We start from the raw sequence: 14,608 nt of genomic DNA on the forward strand, positions 1-14,608 counted from the left end.
CAATCACATGTGATTGAATTTGACATGCATAATCACATGTGATTGACATGCAGAATCACATGTGATTGTAAAAAAAAAAATGTAACGACTCAAACCTCGTTATACCAAAATATGACCCCAACATTTTTTTCCTATTTCAACACATCTGGACGGCGTCCAGCAAAGAAGACCAGGACGGCGTCCAGAGGATCTGGACGGCGTCCAAATGCACTGTAAGTTTCTGACCTCGGTTCCAACTTACTCGAGCGGAAAACCTGCTTCCCGACACTTTTAAACGAAACCCTTTTCACAACATGTTAACATAATTAAAACTAAGAAGTTTCCACCATAAAACCAAGTTTTACAACATCGGGCCCACATCGGCCGTTTTACGAGTTTCGTACAAAAATACAAGTTCGACCATAAGAGTTTAAATTTCAAATGACACCTAGAGCATGGTGTTTAGGGTTAAACTACCCACATCTTGGCCAAACTTTAAAAGCTAAACATTTCAAAAGCATCCCCTATCAAAACAAAGCGGGAGGTCACTAATCCAAACGAACACCCTTACCCTTGTCCACGCCGGAACCTAAAAAGAGTAAACAACGAGAGGGTAAGTGTGACGATCGCTCCAAATCCATATGGACGAACACGTCATTAATTGATTTCATTGCGAGGTATTTGACCTCTATATGATACGTTTTGTAAACATTGCATTCTTTTGAAAAGGCGCACCATAAATGAATATTTAAATCAAAGGTTTTCGACATATGATGATTTTTACATATAGACAATCACCATAAATAATAGTTTACAACAGTATTTCCGTTGACAATGCAGTCAAAATAAGATACATGGTGATGATTTGGTGAATGCAACGTTTCCTTGAAAATATGTCATGTAAGACTCCATGCACATAGCTTGTCTAACATCTAAGCAAACAGCGGAAGACTTCTAGGGAACCTGAGAATAAACATGCTTCAAATATCAACACAAAGGTTGGTGAGTTCATAGTTTTAATATTACACATAATCTGTATATCAATATGGATTACAAAAGTTCAGTTATTTTATTCAAAACGTTTATCAATATGTTTTAACATAAAAGGTGGACCACAAGATTTTAGTTGTTTCATCCGAAACGTTTATCAATTGGTTCTACAAAATTGAGCATCCTGGTAACTAAACTTTAATGCTTATATAATTTGTACCCTTTGTATAATCATCTTAATAATACACGCAAACCAACGTGTACGCTTCTCAAATAGCATACGTCCGTTAAAAGGCTAGTACACTAGCTCGGACGGGGATATCAAGCCCTATGGATCCATATATAACTACTCGCGCCCACCAGTTCTTATAACCGGCAGTTACTAGTTACCAAAGCTAAGGGATTTTCGGTTTAAACTCAGTGTAGAATTTAGTATGTACTTGTATCCATTGCGTTTAAAATAAAGTGCATGTATTCTGAGCCCAAAAATATAGATTGCAAAAGCATTTAAAAGGGGAGCAAATGAAACTCACGCATATAAATATTGTATATCGGTTAATAAAGCATTTGCATGTATTCTCAGCCCAAAAATATATGTAAAAAGGGATCAAATGAACTCACTGTTTAATATTGATATACAATATTGTAGGAAAGCATGTAGACGCATCGGAGATAATAAACACGAGGTTTGATTCACAAAAATACCCCCGAACATTACCCATAACCTCCTTGGCAATAACCCATATTTTCCTTAGCTCTAGCTCGCTCGGAAACTCGTTTTGAAAATTACTTGGACAGTACTCCGTCGTAATATTTTATGTACATTATTATTTTTGTATCGCAAAAATAATAATACTAATAATAAGATTAATAAGATTAATAATAATCTTAATAATAATAATAATAATAATAATAATAATAATAATAATAATAATAATAATAATAATAATAAATATTATACGGAGTAATATATATTTGTGTATGTGTGTTTGATTTTTCATTCGAGCGAAACACCTGAATTTATAGTACCTGGCCTGGAATCTGGAGTCATGCGACTCGCATGGAAATGGCCTTCTGGCCATGCGACTCGCATGAGGACCAGGGACAGCTCACATTGTTTTGGCTCCTAGCTTGTCAACATAATATAAAATAAATATAAATATAATATATATAATTTAAATTAATTAATTATATATTATATTAAATTCACGTGCATAGTTGACTTGTAATTTTTGTTCCGATAAGTCGTACGTTCTCACTCGACTTATGTCCCGGTTCCGGTTTTTCGAACGCCCTTTCGTACGCTGAGAAAACTTGTACTTTACGTTTCGTGAATCGTACCTTTGTCAAAATATAGTCTTAAATCATCCATAAAATATACCACTGTAGCAAGTTTACTGTAGCAAAGTCAATTTTTACTGTAGCAATTCACTGTAGCAAAGTCAATTTCACTGTAGCAAATAGTGATTTTCAAAAACACTGTAGCATTTTGGGTACTGTAGCAATTTGAAATGTTACTATCGTTTACTAAATAACTTGAAATTATATATATGTATATATCTTTTTAATATATATAAATCAGTTTTTTTTTAAATACACATTGGAAGTTATTTATAAATAAATTTTAATAATAAATATTTCAACTTATCATATATATTCAAATAGATATTTAAACCAATAAGTTTAATGTACGGTATCAAATAATTAATATATTGTTACCTTTTCAAGTTATAGTATATATGTATCTATTTACATATAATTGTTCGCGAATCGTCGAAAACAACCGAAAGGTATTTAAATATATAAAAGTAGTTCAAAAATTTTGAGATTCAGTTTTACAGATTTTGCTTATCGTGTCGAAAATGTTAATCATACAAAGATTAAGTTTAAATTTAGTCGAAATTTCTGGGTCATCACAGTAAGCAAAACGCTTAGTGAATGCAATAATTATACATATACATATATAATATACCTACTTGCATACACTTACACACACCGTATAATCGCTAGTAATAACAATTAGCATACCAACTCCGAGTATAAGCTAATAACCTCCAAATATCGCAACTAGTCTAATCAATAGCATATTCACCAAAATAATATATTATGCTATACAATAACACATACACAAACTATATGGTTAGCCATAAACGCGTCATGGTGCTACCGGCTCCGTGGTTCACACCATACGCAATGCTATGATGCTACCGGCTTCGTGGTTCACGTCACTACGCATTTAAGTCATACCCTTTTATAGTGCTACCTGCTCCGTGGTTCACACTTCGATGCTACCGGCTCCATGGTTCACACCTCATTTTATAGTGCTACCGGCTCCATGGTTCACACTTTGATGCTACCGGCTCCGTGGTTCACATCACAACTCTAGTCATACTCTTTTATATTGCTATCGGCTCCGTGGTTCACACTTTAACTACCGGCTCCGTGGTTCACACTACAACACACGTACCATGATGCTATCGGCTCTGTGGTTCACATCATAGCACACTCGCACATACTATGGCACTACCGGCTCCGTGGTTCGTACCATAGCACACAAATAAATACACTATATACATACATGCATAATTATTCCACTCACCTTACGCCTTCGGTGAATGATAGCCCAAGCTTGCAACCTTCAATGTAACGTACCTATTACATTATGCATATAATCAATCATACAATCAAGTTGGTCAACCAACTCATTCACCACCCTAGTGTCATTTGACTCATAGTGAAATTGTGACCCAATTGCACCCTTAACTCTAACATCAAGTCAACTCCGCCCTAAAACCCTAACACTAGCCAATTTTGGTCTTAATATACCTTTTAACACATGGTCATCGCATTTTCACACCCATTAAACAACTTAGGTCATCAATGACTCCCTTGACCCATTTCAAAGTTAACACACCCATTTGGGTCACCACCATACCCAAATAGCACTTACTTACTCAATATCTAGGTGTGCTAGTACTCAACTAACCAATTAAGACTCTTAAACACATTTATCATTTTAGAAACCCTAGGTTAGTCATCTTTGAGTCCTCATGACCTAAACTTACCCAAAACTCCCAAATTACAAGCAAATGGGTTTTAAATTCATCACCTACCCAAACCCTAACCCTTAAACAATTAAAGTAAGAAATTCAAGGTTAAGACTTACCACTACAATCAAAACGTATCTAGGGAGTAGATGAACAACTTTAAAACACGCACTTTGACCCGAAACTAGCTTCTTCCTCTTTGGATTGAGCTTTCTCACACTAAAACCCTTTTCTCTCTCTCTAGAATTTAAGTGGATAAGAAGTGGTGGTTGAAAATGGTGTAAATGAGGCTCCCCAACTGATCTAGAGCCTTAAATTCATCCACAAAGTGAAATTACCAAAATACCCATTTGTAATATTTAAAAACAAGACAGCTGGCTCGCCAGTTCATCTGGACAGTGTCCAGAATACTGGACGGCGTCCAGCCCTTTACAACAGGACGGCGTCCCACATTTTGGACGGCGTCTGATGTTGTAGCGTGAGGGTACGAAATAGTATTATTTTTACTAGAAAATACTACAAAATATGACACAAGTTTTATTAATTTACGGATGGGATATACCTAAACCTTGCTACAACACTATAGGCAGTGTACCTAATCGTAGAGTAGTGTAGTTTTTAGTAAGTCCGGTTCGTTCCACAGGGAGCTAGTGATTACGTACTATATTTTTATAAAACTATATTTATATAAATATATATATATAAGTAGTAATATTATTATAAAAGGGGGGTTTTTACCGTTTAATGACCGGTTTGTCGATTTTATATTTTTAAGCGTAAAGATAAATGACAATAATTAAAGTGCGTAAAATAAATAAATGACGATAAATAAAATAACAATAAATAAAATTGCGATAGAATATGAAATAAAAGGATTATGCTTATTTAAACTTTCGTAATCATGATGTTTGACGTTTTGATTTTAGTTTTATGCCCATGGGTTAATTGTCCTTTGTCCTGGTTTATTTGATACCTATCTGGTTTTTGTCCATAATAGTCCATCGGTCATAAATATAAAGTGCGAGTGTCCTCGTCAAATTACCCTTATACCCGAAGTCAAATATTCCAACTAATTAAGGATTTAAACTGTGACGCAGTTATCACTTCTGTCAACAATTACACCAGTTATCACTGTATGTAATCCACCCCTGTTTTGATTAGATATGAATATTAATTTACCCACTTGATCAGTTTGAATAATCAATTACCCAACCCGAATAATTAATTAAATGATTATAATAGGACAACGTCACTAAATAGGAGAACCATAATCATTATTAATTATTAGGTTAATTAATTTGAAGATAGGTTCGACAGACTCCAATGAGTTGTCACTCAATTAGACAATACCCCCCATCTATTAATAGTCAATAGTCCAATTTCCACAAGTGTCGGTCTTTTGCCCAAACCTTAATTATGGTACAAAGTTCAATAACCCCGTCTTAATATTTTAGCCCAACATCACGATTACTTCGGCTCAAATAAGCATAATAATAACTTAGTTACGAGACATTAAATTAAAAAGGAAGAACATAGCTTACAGTGATGATTAATCGCGTAGCGTTGCACGGACAGAATTTCGACTTAAAACCCGTAATTTATTTGTTACATAACTAAATTATTATTATTATTAAAATTAAAATTATATTATAAATATATATGATACGTTTACATATTAAAGAGAGAGATTGAAATGGAATTGAAAAAAGGGGTACCTAAACTGAGCCAAATACGTTACGGCAAATGATTAAAATGAAATTTCACTTATGACCCCTGAACTATGCTCAATTAACAACTTTTTATTATTTAATATTATTCTTATTATGAATTATTTAAATATTATATTTTATTCTTGTGCATAGTTGACTTGTAATTTTTACACCGTTGCGTCGAGCGTTGAAAGTTGGTTCATGTCCCGATTCCGGATTTTCGAACGTCCTTTCGTACAATTTTATATCGTGTACTTTGCGTTTTGTAACTTGTACTCTTGTCATTTTTAGACGTTCTTCATCAATAATTTGAACCTTTTTAATTGTATCTTATACTTTTGAGCTTTTTGGACCTTTTTGTCTTCAATTTGTCGAATCTGCCTTTTGTCTTCGCACTTATTTAATATAAACGAATATCACTTGAAAATGGAACAATTGCAACTAAAATCTTGTCTTTCTTAGGGGATAATGCTATGAAATATATGTTCCTTTTTAGCCTTATCAATATCCCCACACTTGAGCATTGCTTGTCCTCAAGCAATATAGTCTTGAAATAAAAACATACAAATCACTTCTTTATTCTTCACACTTTATACATCAGTGATTTTGATATGGCGGTATAAACAATGATAGTAACGATATGGTTAAAGGTGGGTGTGTCATCCACAGTTGCCTTGGGTTTAGGTCAACGACACTTGTAATCAAATAGCCGATTTACTTTCGGTTTCCAAAGCAAAGTGCACATTTGAAAGGCGGTTTACAGTCCCACATGACTATAAAAATTTAGATCCTTAAGGAAATTGGATCTTTATGAAAACATTTGATCTTTTGAAAATTCATTCTAGCTTTTACCCTAGATAAGTTTTCTGATTTGATCCACCATCGGTGTTGCAAAATTTATTTGTGGATCAATATTTTGGCTAAAAACTTTTAGGTTCGTGTAATCCACTGCTATCCCGGTATCGGAAAGCACACATCCAGTTTACTTGTTCCGTATATTACCTTTCGGTAAACTACCGTCCGGTTGTAAAGGAAAGCGATGAACAAGAAACTGTTAAGGCAATGTCTAATGACATGCTTTTGGTTATGGTCTTTTAACGTGTCGGATGCTAGTACTATCCTTGGTAGGAGCAATAGTAAAGATCATCCTATGATTTTTCGGTCTGGCACAAGGTCCTGTCTCCGACCATGCTATGCAACCACCGTTCTTACGGTTGACACCTGATTTGGTTCAGGTGACCTAATGAATCTTGATAAATTTTCAAGATTTTACGTTCAATGGTAATGAACGCATTGAACATGGGTTTTCAGAAAACAAATCAATTTGTATTTTTGATCAAAATATTTTCTCGTTCAAGCTCGAGTTTAGATATCATCGAATTCCATGAGTTTGAATTCTCAATCTTTAAGGTCAATCTCAAGGATTGAGTAATATCAGGCTTAAAAGCTGATTTTTGATCTTTAAGGAGATTATCCTTTCTGGGGATCTGATTCATTAGTCTTATCAAGCTAATTTGCACGGTGCCTCCCCATTGTACGAGATAAATCCTTCTCATGGTTAGGATAAATCTGACCACTTGGCGACCCTGTTTGATGCTGAGGTCCGTGGATTTCCTGCTGATTTTAGAGATGACTTTTCTAGATTTTTCGTCAACCTACAGCTGGTCTGGACGACAACTTCTTGACCTAAATCAAGAAGCGCGTGTCTTTTTCGGAAGACTTTACTTCATTTTAATGATGGAATTGATTCATCGTGTAGATCCATCTTTCTTTCAAAAGTATTACAGTAAATAGGGTAAAACTGATTAGTATCGTCCAAAGCAAAAGTACCTGCAATAATCTTGTACAAAAACATGTGATAGATAGTTTTTAATTGAAACATGGTGCATTCTCCCCACACTTAGTTTCTTTCTTTGCCTTTTTATTCTCCTTTATTCCATTTTAAATGAATTCAAGCGTTTTAAGTTGTTTCTCAATTTATGTTCTTTTCGAGGTAACGATAATTTCGGTATTAACACCTAGTTTTCATCGTTCATAAATATGTATAAACATGATTTTGAGTTCATTTAGTTGAAAATTTTTCAAATTTTCACAAAATTTGGCAATTAAACTAAGTGTAAACCCGAGAGAATTTATAACCCTTCCCTACACTTAAGATCATGCAATGCCCTCATTTGCATGAAATCAGACTATAATTATAAATTCATGAGGGTGATTAACGTAGAAAAGTGATTAAAAATACCGAGTTTGCAAACATATTGTTATTTCACATTTGATTTTTTGCGTCTTGTCAAAATCAGTAGCTTTTGCTGAACTTCATGACAGTCTTTGAAAGTGCGCTGTTTTTACCCTGTTTTGTACATAACATAAAATACAAACATATATACATATTTTTGAAGTTTGGTATATAACCCCACGTTCAAAAATTTATAAAACATAGTATTTTTTGGCATACTTTAAATCAATAAAATTAAAAATAATGATAACAAAATTTTTCGTCCCGCCCTCGGGTAAAGCAATTTCGGTTCAACGACCTAATCTTCAACTCACGACGAATTTTAGAAATCATTTTTTTAACTTAATGAAATAAAGTACATTTTTGTTTTTTAAAAAAACACACAAAACATAAATTTTAAAAAGCATATTAATTTAATATAAAACCTACAAAACAAAAAAAAATTCAGAATGGGGGAAGAAAACTAGTTCTTTAGTGTTTGCTAGCGGAAAAGACCAATCGGATTCCATTCTCGGAACTACTCGAGAACAGAACAACTAATTCTAGACAGCATTTTCTTTTTAGAACATTTGAATCTCCCCACACTTAGGTAGCTGTGGTGTCGAAATTGTGATTAGCTTCATCGTCAATTTCTCTTGGTCCATAATCAACTTGCATATCCGTGACTTTTTCTTTAAGCCATTGGTCGGATTCATGTGTTATATCCACAATTTCAACTAGCTTCTCCTTTTCTTTAGGCGACAGATTGGATACTAATCGGTTACATAACTTAAAGTTCCCCTTGGTTCTAGCATCGCGAATCCGTTTAATAAGTTTCTTCATTGAACTATTAATAACGGGATCATTTAATTTCGTATCAACAACGGGGTTCTTTATTATCAGGTCATCATTAGGTGTTACTTCATCTTCCCCACACTTAGGCGTTTCATTATTATTAAGCACTACCGTTGGAGTTGGTAAAACAACATGGTTCTTACCAATCGTTTTTACTGGTTCAACGGTTTTGGTTGGTGGAGATTTAGACTTTCGAATCATAAAGGTGATCGATTTGTCACCACTTTTAAGTGTCATTCTTCCATTTCCTACATCAAAGAACGCCCCGGTGGACGCTAAGAATGGTCGACCTAAAATTAGAGGAATGTTTGAGTCCTCTTCTATGTCAATGACAATGAATTCGACTAGAAAGGTTAAATTACCTACTTGAATGGGTAGGTTGTCAGCAATTCCAACTGGGTGTTTAATGGTTTGATCGAAGAGTCGAACACTCATATCCGTTGGACTTAACTTACCTACACCTAATCTCTTATATAAGGACAGAGGCATAACACTCACACTTGCACCTAAATCTGCTAGTGCATCATACATAACACAATCACTAAGTAGACAAGGAACAATAAATTCACCCGGATCACCTACTCTGGGTGAAGGTTTTGGTGGAACTGTATTCACCGGGTTTACTTCTACGGTTTTTGTTTCTTGTACTTTCTTATTCTTTTTCTTCTTCTTCTTTCCAGAGGTATCACAATCTTTATTACCTATTACTTGCTTATACTCAACTCCTTTTCTTGGAAACGGGATGGGTGGTTTGTATGGTGCCACCACTGGCTTTACATACTCGGGTGGTGGTGGTGTTGTAACTTTTTCATTGTTACTCATATCTAAAACCTCCCCAACTTCTGGAGCTGGTTTTTCAGAATTCGTGGACACCATATTAACATTCTCATTCCAAGGATTTACTTCAGTATCACTCGGTAGCTTTCCTTGTTCCCTCTCACTCATCATGCTAGCAAGAGTACCTACATGTTTTTCTAGATTCAAAATGGAAGCTTGTTGAGTTCTTAATGACTGATCAAACCTCTCGTTCGTTTGGGTTTGAGACGTAATAAATTGTGTTTGAGATTTCATTAGCTTTGCCATCATTTCTTCTAGATTTGGCTTTTTCTCTTCGGTTTGATGTGGCGGTTTATACAAGCTAGGTCTTTGTTGATTGAAAGTGTTGTTTTGAGTTGGTTGGTTATTCGGACCTTGTTGGTTGTACGAGTTGTTGTTGGGTCCATTTGGATTGTAAAGAATATTTTGATTTCGATTAAAGTTTAGCTTTGGCGGTTGATAATTATTCTGATAACTATTTTCCAGCCTTTGATTCATGTAGACAACATTCTCACGTTGTTCTATCGTTTGTTCAATGTGACAGTCTTTCATTAAGTGTGGTCCACCGCATTGCTCACAACTGATTCGTATTGCGTGAATATCTTTATTCATCTTTTCCATTCGTCTCTCGAAAGCATCTATTTTTGCGGAAACGGAATCAAAGTTATGGCTAGAATCGGCTCTAGTCACTTTAGATGAACGATATATATCTTTCTCTTGGTGCCACTCATGAGAGTGGGAGGCTGTGTTATCAATAATTTTGTAAGCTTCAGTTGCGGTTTTCTTCATAATGGAACCACCAGCTGTTATGTCGATGTCTTTTCGTGTAGCAACGTTGACACCTTGGTAGAATATTTGTACTATTTGATAAGTGTCTAAACCGTGTTGAGGACATCCTCTCAACATCCTTCCGAATCTTGTCCATGCCTCATATAATGTTTCATTTGGCTTTTGCTTGAACGTAACAATTTCTCCTTGAAGTCTTATGGCTTTGGATGCCGGAAAGAATTGTTTAAGAAAATTTTCAACTAAATCATCCCATGTAGTAATCGCCCCTTCAGGTAACGATTCTAACCAATCTTTGGCTTCTCCCTTTAAAGTCCAGGGAAATAACATGAGATGGATTTGTTCGTCTTCCACTTCTCGGATTTTGAATAGTGTACAAATTCTATTAAACGTACGAAGATGTTCATTTGGATCTTCATTCGGCGCACCACTGAATTGGCATTGGTTAGTTACCATATGTAGAATTTGTCCTTTGATTTCATAATCTGGCGCATTAATGTCTGGCTTAATAATGGCGTGACCTTGGCCCGTGCGTGTGGCTCTCATTCGATCTTCCATACTTAGAGGTTCCAGATTTTCCATAATTGAATTTGTTGAATACGAATCACTAGAAGATTCTGATTTAATGGTTTGTGGTTCAGGAGGAATGATTAGTGGTTCTGGATCTTGGAATTGTCCCTGAATATTCTCCGGATTCTCAATTGTGAGGTCGGGTTCAAAAGATGGATTATCGGAAATTTGAGTTGGAGTTCTTGGTCGACTAGATGATGATTCTAAAGAAAAATCAACGGCGACAATATTGGCTAGATGTCTTGATCGAGTTATAGGTGGTGAACGTATGAAAGGTGGTGAACGTTTTACTCGGTGCATTCACTGAATATCCTATTAGTTTTTAAAAGGAAAGAAAAATTATATAAGTTATCCAATTAATAGACTTTTCTGATTTTGCCCACGTTTCGAATAGCCAAAAGATGCAGCAGAGGGGCAGGATTCGTTTGGTCTCAATATAATTGAGTACTGTTTGGCTCCAATAACCCGGTCCACGTACAAATCCAACTATTACTACGAACCAGAAAATTTTGATGTCTATCAATTTAACCACTTAAAATAAATTTTCGTAATTTTAAGAAATTTAGATAAGAAGTAGAATAAAAATCTTATCCTAAAACTAGAATAGCGAGAAATAAGAAAGAAAAAAAAAAGCGTCGAAAAAGGTCGAAAAATAAAAGGTCGAAAAATAGGCGTCGAAAAATAAAAATAAGCAAGTAGTGCGAAATACGGCGTCGTAAAATTCTAAAGCACCTAAAACTTAGTCTAAGGAATAAGCACTTAAGGGATTTTACGGCAAAGCCTAAAAATTCTAGAAGTAAAAATAACTATGGCAAAACTAAACTTAATACTAAAAGTTGCGAATATAGTCTAAAAATTTAAAGGTAATAAAACTATAAAAAAAACATTTTTTTTTATAGACAAAATCTTAAAAATATATTTTTTTATAATTTTTTTTTTTTTTTTTTTTATATGCAGGCTCAAAATGGGAGTGCAGATTCAAAATTATGCAGGCTCAAAACTGATGCAGATTCAAAACTATGCAGGCTCAAAATAATGCAGATTCAAAATTGATGCAGGCTCAAAACTCGTTTTTTTTTTTTTATGTTTTTGTTTTTTTTTTACGTTTTTTTTTTACGTTTTTTTTTTTTTTACGTTTTTTTTTTTTTTTACGCTTTTTTTTTTAAATGAAATAAGTCCAAATCTCATATAAATGATCTGCGACTAGATTTATTAACAATTAAATTAATTACAGTCATTAACTTGTACCAAATCTCATTTCGTTCTTTTTTTGATTTCTATTAAAGCACAGCATCCAAGAAAATGAATAAGGTATTTTTAGTAGGCAATTAAGAAGTGGGACCCATTGCTTTTGCTTTTGCTTTTGGTGGTCACGATAGAAACAAAGAAAAAGAAGGGTGAAAATCTAGTGAAATCTAGTGAAAATCTATAAAAACTAATTAAAAAAAATCTATTAGACACAACGTGTCCCCAAAATTACTTTGTTTTATATAATTTTATTTTTACAAATATAAATTAAAAATATAGCGTTTTAACGTTCCCCGGCAGCGGCGCCAAAAATACTTGATGTTGTAGCGTGAGGGTACGAAATAGTATTATTTTTACTAGGAAATACTACAAAATATGACACAAGTTTTATTAATTTACGGATGGGATATACCTAAACCTTGCTACAACACTATAGGCAGTGTACCTAATCGTAGAGTAGTGTAGTTTTTAGTAAGTCCGGTTCGTTCCACAGGGAGCTAGTGATTACGTACTATATTTTTATAAAACTATATTTATATAAATATATATATATAAGTAGTAATATTATTATAAAATGGGGGTTTTTACCGTTTAATGACCGGTTTGTCGATTTTATATTTTTAAGCGTAAAGATAAATGACAATAATTAAAGTGCGTAAAATAAATAAATGACGATAAATAAAATAACAATAAATAAAATTGCGATAGAATATGAAATAAAAGGATTATGCTTATTTAAACTTTCGTAATCATGATGTTTGACGTTTTGATTTTAGTTTTATGCCCATGGGTTAATTGTCCTTTGTCCTGGTTTATTTGATACCTATCTGATTTTTGTCCATAATAGTCCATCGGTCATAAATATAAAGTGCGAGTGTCCTCGTCAAATTACCCTTATACCCGAAGTCAAATATTCTAACTAATTAAGGATTTAAACTGTGACGCAGTTATCACTTCTGTCAACAATTACACCAGTTATCACTGTATGTAATCCACCCCTGTTTTGATTAGATATGAATATTAATTTACCCACTTGATCAGTTTGAATAATCAATTACCCAACCCGAATAATTAATTAAATGATTATAATAGGACAACGTCACTAAATAGGAGAACCATAATCATTATTAATTATTAGGTTAATTAATTTGAAGATAGGTTCGACAGACTCCAATGAGTTGTCACTCAATTAGACAATACCCCCCATCTATTAATAGTCAATAGTCCAATTTCCACAAGTGTCGGTCTTTTGCCCAAACCTTAATTATGGTACAAAGTTCAATAACCCCGTCTTAATATTTTAGCCCAACATCACGATTACTTCGGCTCAAATAAGCATAATAATAACTTAGTTACGAGACATTAAATTAAAAAGGAAGAACATAGCTTACAGTGATGATTAATCGCGTAGCGTTGCACGGACAGAATTTCGACTTAAAACCCGTAATTTATTTGTTACATAACTAAATTATTATTATTATTAAAATTAAAATTATATTATAAATATATATGATACGTTTACATATTAAAGAGAGAGATTGAAATGGAATTGAAAAAAGGGGTACCTAAACTGAGCCAAATACGTTACATTTTATAGGCAAATGATTAAAATGAAATTTCACTTATGACCCCTGAACTATGCTCAATTAACAACTTTTTATTATTTAATATTATTCTTATTATGAATTATTTAAATATTATATTTTATTCTTGTGCATAGTTGACTTGTAATTTTTACACCGTTGCGTCGAGCGTTGAAAGTTGGTTCATGTCCCGATTCCGGATTTTCGAACGTCCTTTCGTACAATTTTATATCGTGTACTTTGCGTTTTGTAACTTGTACTCTTGTCATTTTTAGACGTTCTTCATCAATAATTTGAACATTTTTAATTGTATCTTGTACTTTTGAGCTTTTTGGACCTTTTTGTCTTCAATTTGTCGAATCTGCCTTTTGTCTTCGCACTTATTTAATATAAACGAATATCACTTGAAAATGGAACAATTGCAACTAAAATCTTGTCTTTCTTAGGGGATAATGCTATGAAATATATGTTCCTTTTTATCCTTATCAGCGTCCCAACCATCTGGGAAAATAGGATCTTACAACTCTCCCCCACTTGAACCGGATTGCGTCCTCGCAATCTAAGCCGCATGACAAGAGGGAAGATATACCAACACAAACTCTTCGGGCTCCCAAGTAATCTCGGAACCTTTACTACGACGCCATTGAACTTTATAAGTTCTCACCTCTTTATTCCTCAACCTTTTTACCTTTTCATCGAGTATCGCAATCGGCTTCTCAACATACTCTAACTTGTTGTTTAGTTCAATTTCGTCTAATGGCATCCATGAAGAATCATCCGCAAGACACTTACGGAGATGGGAAACATGAA

The 14,608-nt window shown here is 34.0% G+C and overlaps 1 non-coding gene across 1 annotated transcript; it reads left to right on the forward strand.

Moving 5' to 3' along the window:
- Positions 1–10,488: 10,488 nt before the first annotated feature.
- Positions 10,489–10,595, forward strand: LOC139874083 (small nucleolar RNA R71). The gene has a single exon (XR_011767786.1). It is a non-coding gene; the product is annotated as a small nucleolar RNA R71 (small nucleolar RNA).
- The last annotated feature ends 4,013 nt before the right edge of the window (positions 10,596–14,608 follow it).

Source organism: Rutidosis leptorrhynchoides, chromosome 10 (assembly GCF_046630445.1).
Source record: "Rutidosis leptorrhynchoides isolate AG116_Rl617_1_P2 chromosome 10, CSIRO_AGI_Rlap_v1, whole genome shotgun sequence".
Lineage (NCBI taxonomy): Eukaryota > Viridiplantae > Streptophyta > Magnoliopsida > Asterales > Asteraceae > Rutidosis > Rutidosis leptorrhynchoides.